The following is a 6,270-nucleotide window of genomic DNA, read 5'->3' as shown; positions in this document are numbered from 1 at the left end:
TTGTGGTGACTTGATAGCTGGGAGCTAGAATCAGCTGGAGGAATCTTCACTCACATCTGGCAGTTGATGCTGGCAGGGGCCTCAGCTGAGCTGACAGCTAGAGCACCTTCATGGGACCTCTCTGCACCGTCTCTCTGTGTGGGCTAGTTGAGCTTCCTCACAGTATGGTGGCTGGGTTCCAAAAGTGAAGCCCTGATTTAAAAAAAAAAAATTTAATTTTTTAAATTGTTTATTTGAAGCCCTGATTTTTTTATTTTTAATCCTCACCCTAGGATATTTTTCCATTGATTTTTTAGAGAGAGTGGAAGAGACAGGAAAAGACAGAGAGAAATATCAATCTGAGAGAAATACATCATCTGGTTGCCTCCTGCAGGCGCCCTGACCAGGGCCTGGGCCAGGGAGGAGCCCGAAATCAAGGTATGTGTCCTTGACTGGAATTGAACTTGGGACCCTTCGTCCATAGGCCTACGCTCTAGCCACTGAGCCAAACGGGCTAGGGCGGAAGGGCCTGATTTTACTGGTGAAGGCAGTCACAAAGTTCTGCCCAGGTTGGATGGGAGGGAACAAACCTCACACAAAACACACTCAGTGGGAGGGATGTTAAGCTCACACTGTAAGAGTCTGTGGGCCCGGCCTGTGTGCTCGTGGCATAGACCCCATGCACCAGGAGGTTACCAGTTCAATTACTGGTCAGGGCACGTGCCCAGGTTTCCGGCTCGATCCCCAGTACGGGGCGCACAGGAGGCAGCCAAAGGGTTTCTATCTCCCCCTCTCCTTTCCTCTCGCTCTAAAACCAATGAAAAATATATATATTTGAAAAAAAGAGTTTATGGTATGGGAGAGATTTTCATGGCCATCTCTGGAAAACGCACCTTCCCTACTGATGAGCAGTTATGTTCTTGAGCCGGGCCACTTTCTCTCGTGTGTTTTCAAGGACAACATTCCAGCCATTCTCCCCTCCTTCTGTTGCAGAAGACCGAAGAAATACCAAGCACGTTTCCTAGAGAAAGGGAGGGACCCCGTTTATTAACACTAGTGGACTCTGGGAGTAATTTCCAAATCAGAGTGAAGAAACACAGAGGGCTTCACTTTTTATAACCTTCTGGGGTCTTTGTCTTGCAGATATGGTTCCGCCCCCTTTCATGGGCTGACAGGAAGGCCCCCAGGTGTTGGGGGTCCCCAGGCCATATCCGATGATCTGTCCTGGGGCCAGCGATAACTCCCCCCCCCCCCCAGGACAGTGCATTGTTCACAGTTTTTATGGCCTGACAGCCTTGCAAGACCAGTTTCCTCCTCACCTTCTGCTTCTGGAATCTAGGAATTTAGAAGATTCCCATCAACACACAAACCTGCTGTTTGGTCTTCTCTGACTTTTTATAAAAAAAAAACTGATTCCCAGATCTTATCTCTCACCTGTACTTTATTTATTGCCGCAGGACGTCCACCATTTGGCACACTCCATAGCCTCCTGATCTATTTACCACCCATCTCTGCCGTTAGAATATCACTGGGGCTTTAGCCTCGGTGCCTCACCATTACTTCCCAGTCCACAGAACAGTTTTTTGAACAAACATTTTGAGTGAAAATGGTCATTGTAGTTGCCTCCTGGAAGAGGAACCAGGCGAACAGTAGATGTATTGTGTTTAAATATTTGAGCTTCCTTGCCCGGCCAGGGTGACTCAGTGGTTGAGCACTGACCCATGAATCAAGAGGTCTCTGGTTCGATTCCCGGTCAGGGCACATGCCCAGGTTGCAGACTTGATCCCCAGTAGGGGGAGTGCAGGAGGCCGCTGATTGATGATATTTCTCTCTCATCAATGTTTCTACTACTCTATATCTCTCCCTTCCTCTCTCTCTAAAAAACATATTTTTTTTAAAAAAATTTGAGCCCTGGCCGGTGTGGCTCAGTTGATTGGAGTGTCAGGCTGTACACTAAAAGGTGGTGAGTTCAATTCCCAGTCAGGGCACATACCCAGGTTTCGGGTTCAGGCACTGGTTAGAGTGTTAGGGGCAAAAAGAGAATACTGGGAACTAGCTATGGTCATGGGAAATATTAATCATTGCCTCGTTCCGGTTAAAGAAAGGACATTCTAACCTGACGGGGAGTTGTATGCTCCGAGGACCTGGGAGTCAACCTTGGACCTGGGAGTCAACCTTGGAATGTGGTCCATTCTCATTCAAGAACTTCCTATTCTCATGGAAAGATTAACAAACTTGTTGCCCAACAACGGAGTCCCACCCCAGCCTGCAGAGCCTACTTCCCCAGGCCTGCAATCCCTGCCTCCCCATGTAATCCCTGTCCTACCCCATATGAGCAGCTGGCTTATGGGGGCTGCTCTCCCATGCTGCCGGCAGGATTGGAATAAACGCTCACATATGATTCAACCGTGTCTCTGCTGAATTGGCTCAAGTAGTGACAGGCAGCCCCAGACCCATTCATTGTTCAGTTAAAGGGGCAGCCAATCTATGTCTCTCTCTCTCTTTCTCTGCCCCCCTTCCTCTGTTTATACATATATACATATACACATACATAAAACAAAATACATGTTTTAAAAAAATGTGAGCTTCCATCCTGGCTAGTGTGGCTCAGTTGGTTGGGGTCCTTCAGTGCACCAAAGGATTTTGGGCTATCCCAGCAGGCCTGGCTCCGTGATTGAGCGTTGACCTGTGAACCAGGAGGTCACAATTCGATTCCCAGTTGGGGCACAGGCCCAGGTTGCGGGCTCAACCCCCAGTAGGGGATGTACAGGAGGCAGCCTAACAATGAGTCTCTCACATCATTGATGTCTCTATCTCTCTCCCATCCCTTCCTCTCTAAAATCTATTTAAAAATATATATGTATATTTTTAATTGAGCTTCTGCCAGGTGAGGAGGGTGGGGGCTGGGAGGAGGTGGGCAAAGGGAGGGGGGTTGTGGAGGACATTTCTAATAGTGTAAACAGTAAAAACATGAGGGGTGTTTTTTATCAACCTTTTGAAATTACAAAATAGGGATACTTACTCTTTCCCATAAGCCTTTGAGGTCTTCTACATTTTGCACCAGGCCATATGTTACCGACTCAAATTAATAAATAACATTATCTATCTATCTATCTATCTATCTATCTATATAAAAGCCTAATATGCAAATTGTCCCCCGGGAATTTGACCAGGGGACTGAAAGGAAGGCCCTGGCCGGCAGCTGGCAGCTGGGGAAGCAGGCCCTGATTGCTGGCCAGGCGTAGGGACCCTCTACGCATGAATGAATTTCGTGCATTAGGCCTCTAGTTGTAAAATATTAGCCCAACACTTGGCACGAAATAAGTCAGCCATTGGAAGTTGTGTTGTTATGATGACGGGAAATGTATGGGCACCTTGGCTGGGTCCACGCCCTGCCCATCTCCCCTCCATTCTCCAACCCTGAGCACTCCTGCCGGGAGCCCGTGTCTCCTCGGAGCCTCTTCCACGCTGGCCCAGCCCAACACCAGCCCTAGAGGCGTTTGATCTGACCACTTCAGAGCCCTCACCTGGGCCTGCAGCCCATCAGAGGCAGCTGGAGCTGGGGCTCCTCCCCAGATGGGCCTTTGAAGGTGGGATGAAAGCACCTGGGCCAAAGCCAGTGTGAGTGGCCAGGTGGGGAACGCATGGATGCCAGGGCTGGGCCAGGAAGAGCCACAGGCTGGGAAGACAAGGAGGCAGAAAATATAAGCCTTCCTGAGGTGGCCGGAGGATTCTCTGAGCACCTGCTGTGTACCCAGATATGTGCTGGACAACGCTTGGGACACTGTGGTGACAGACCCTCACAGGGCAGTGGCGGAGACAGGCTAGTGACAACCTAGAGTGAACAGTGTTGGGATGGGGCCCCTGATGAAGTCAAGGAGGGCTTCCTGGAGGAGGGGAAGTCATGCTCCTCACAGAGTCTATGACCCCCATAGAGATGACCTTTTTGGCCACATTAATGACATGTTCCTTCACTCCCTCGAATCAGCTGCACTGGCTTTCTTTCTGATTCCTGAACTCTCCAAGCTTGTTCCCAACCTCTGAGCCATTGTACTTGCTGTTCCTTCAGCCTGGTTCTCTTGACTCAGTTCCTTATCAGGTGTGCTCCTTCTCAGTCGGATTGCAGATCAATTATTGTGGCACCATTTAACTCTTTAAAAATCCCCTTGTTTCACCTGGCTGGTGTGGCTCAGTGGTTGAGTATAAACCAGGAGGTCAAGATTTGATTCCCGGTCAGGGTAATTGCTTGGGTTGCAGGCTTGATCCCCAGTAGAGGGTGTGCAGGAAGTAGCCAATCGATGATTCGCTCTCATCACTAATGTTTCTATCTCTCTCACCCTCTCCCTTCCTCTCTGAAATCAATAAAAAAACATACTAAAAAAAATTCCCTGTCTGGCTGGTATGGCTCAGTGGTTGAGCATCGACCTACGAACCAGATCAGGGTTTGATTCCCCATCAGGGCACATGCCCGGGTTGCGGGCTTGATCCCCAGTGTAGGGTGTGCAGGAGGCAGCCAACCGATGAGTCTCTCTCATCATTAATGTTTTTCTCTCTCTCTTTCTCTTCCTCTCTGAAATCAATAAAAAAATATTTTTAAAAAAATTCCCTTGTTTCTAGTTTTGTTGACTCCTTTATTTCCTGTCTTCTCAGCTAGGATGCGGCTTCCCCTCAGCCCTGCTTCCTCATTCCTGGCAGGGTGCCTGAGGAAGGACTGATCCTGGTAAATTTTTATTACGTGAAGAAAGGCAGCCAAGATCCCCAGGATAACCCACAGTCTGGTGAAGAGCGGGGAAGGGAGTTCCAGGCAGAGGGAACAGCGTGGGCAAAGGTGTGGAGCAGAGAGAGAGAGAGAGAATGTTTCAGAGGCCCTGGGGAAGGGGGCGCATGGGTGGGAGGAGGAATCAGAGCGGGGAGAGGAGAAGGAGGGAGAGAGGAGGAGAAGAGAGAAGCAGGAAGGGGGAAGTGGGAAAGCATACGAGTCAGCTGTGCCCTTTCAAGGTGGGGTACAAAGGGCCGGGAGCTTTGATCCACTGGACAGCTGGAGGCGGCAGGATTTTACTGGAACCTTTTCGTGGAGGGGTGCCTTTCTGGGAGATCTGGCTGGCTGCTGTGCAGAGGCGGGCCTGAGGGGCTGGCCTCGCCTCCCAGAGCCGCCTAAGGGTTTCACGCAGAACATTCCAGGACGGGACCTTCTGGAACAGGCCATGACGGCTTGGCAGCCCTGTCCGGTCTGCCCGGGTCACTGCCCAGGCCTCCTGCCTCCTCTGCGTCCTGCTCCCCAGGGCAGCTGGCGGCGGTGCTTTTTACAGAACACTTCCAAAGTGTTAATAGCTAATTAAGGGCACAGGGCACAGATTTCAAGAGGTATGGGAGGGGTTACAGTGAACCCTAACCCTTCTCCCCTACCCTTGGGGCCCCTCCTGGGAGGCCCTGGAGCCACCAGCTTCTTGAGTTTTCTCCCAGAGATGGTCTATCCCATGTAAGCACAGATGGTGAAATACTACGCAAGTTATTAACATGATTCTGCACTGTGTTTTTGTTGTTGTTAATCCTCAACCAAGGATATATATTTTTAAATATATATTTATTGATTTCAGAGAGGAAGGGAGAGGGAGAGAGAGGTAGAAACATCAATGATGAGAGAGAATCACTGACCGGCTGCCTCCTGCACGCCCCCCTACTGGGGATCGAGCCCACAACCTGGGCATGTGCCCCTGACCGGAATCGAATTTGGGACCCTTCAGTCCCCAGGCTGACGCTCTATCCACTGGGCTGTTAAGGTAATAAACATTCAAACCTGTAAAGAATTTTGTGAGTTTATTTGAACCAAACTTTCGACCATTGCCAGGAAGCAGTATCTCAATGGTGGGTTTTCCTCTATTTTTTTTTTCACATCTTTATTTTTTTATTTTTCTAAATATATATTTTATTGATTTCAGAGAGGAAGGGAGAGAGAGATAGAAACATCAATGATGAGAGAGAATCATTGATTGGCTGCCTCCTGCATGCCCCCTACTGGGGACCGAGCCCACAACCCACACATATGCCCTTGATTGGAATCGAACTTGGGACCATTTAGTCCACAGGCCGATGCTCTATCCACTGCCGGAAGCCGGTCCATCCTGGCTGCTTGACACAGTCGCTGCAGGGAAGAAACATCTGCAGAGCATATGTTTCAAGGGACCTGGCGTATATGGCATACTGTTCTTAATATGTTTGCTCCCCTTAGCGCTATGTGTTTTAACCAAGGTCACCTCTCCGAGAAAGGTTGTTTCCCCAGGTAGGGATTTT

At 49.5% G+C, this 6,270-nt stretch overlaps 1 long non-coding RNA gene across 1 annotated transcript in view; it reads left to right on the top strand.

Annotated features, from left to right (window-relative positions):
• LOC106727874 overlaps positions 1-163 on the top strand; it is a 17,541-nt gene extending 17,378 nt beyond the window's left edge. Inside the window, exon 3 of the long non-coding RNA XR_001364121.1 lies at positions 153-163. This is a non-coding gene — a long non-coding RNA (uncharacterized LOC106727874). The remainder of the gene's footprint in view (positions 1-152) is intronic.
• The last annotated feature ends 6,107 nt before the right edge of the window (positions 164-6,270 follow it).

Source organism: Myotis brandtii, unplaced genomic scaffold (genome assembly GCF_000412655.1).
Source record: "Myotis brandtii unplaced genomic scaffold, ASM41265v1 scaffold114, whole genome shotgun sequence".
NCBI classification, from domain to species: domain Eukaryota; kingdom Metazoa; phylum Chordata; class Mammalia; order Chiroptera; family Vespertilionidae; genus Myotis; species Myotis brandtii.
The sequence above is the reverse complement of the archived record's forward strand: the minus strand, read 5'-3'. Positions and strand labels throughout refer to the sequence as shown.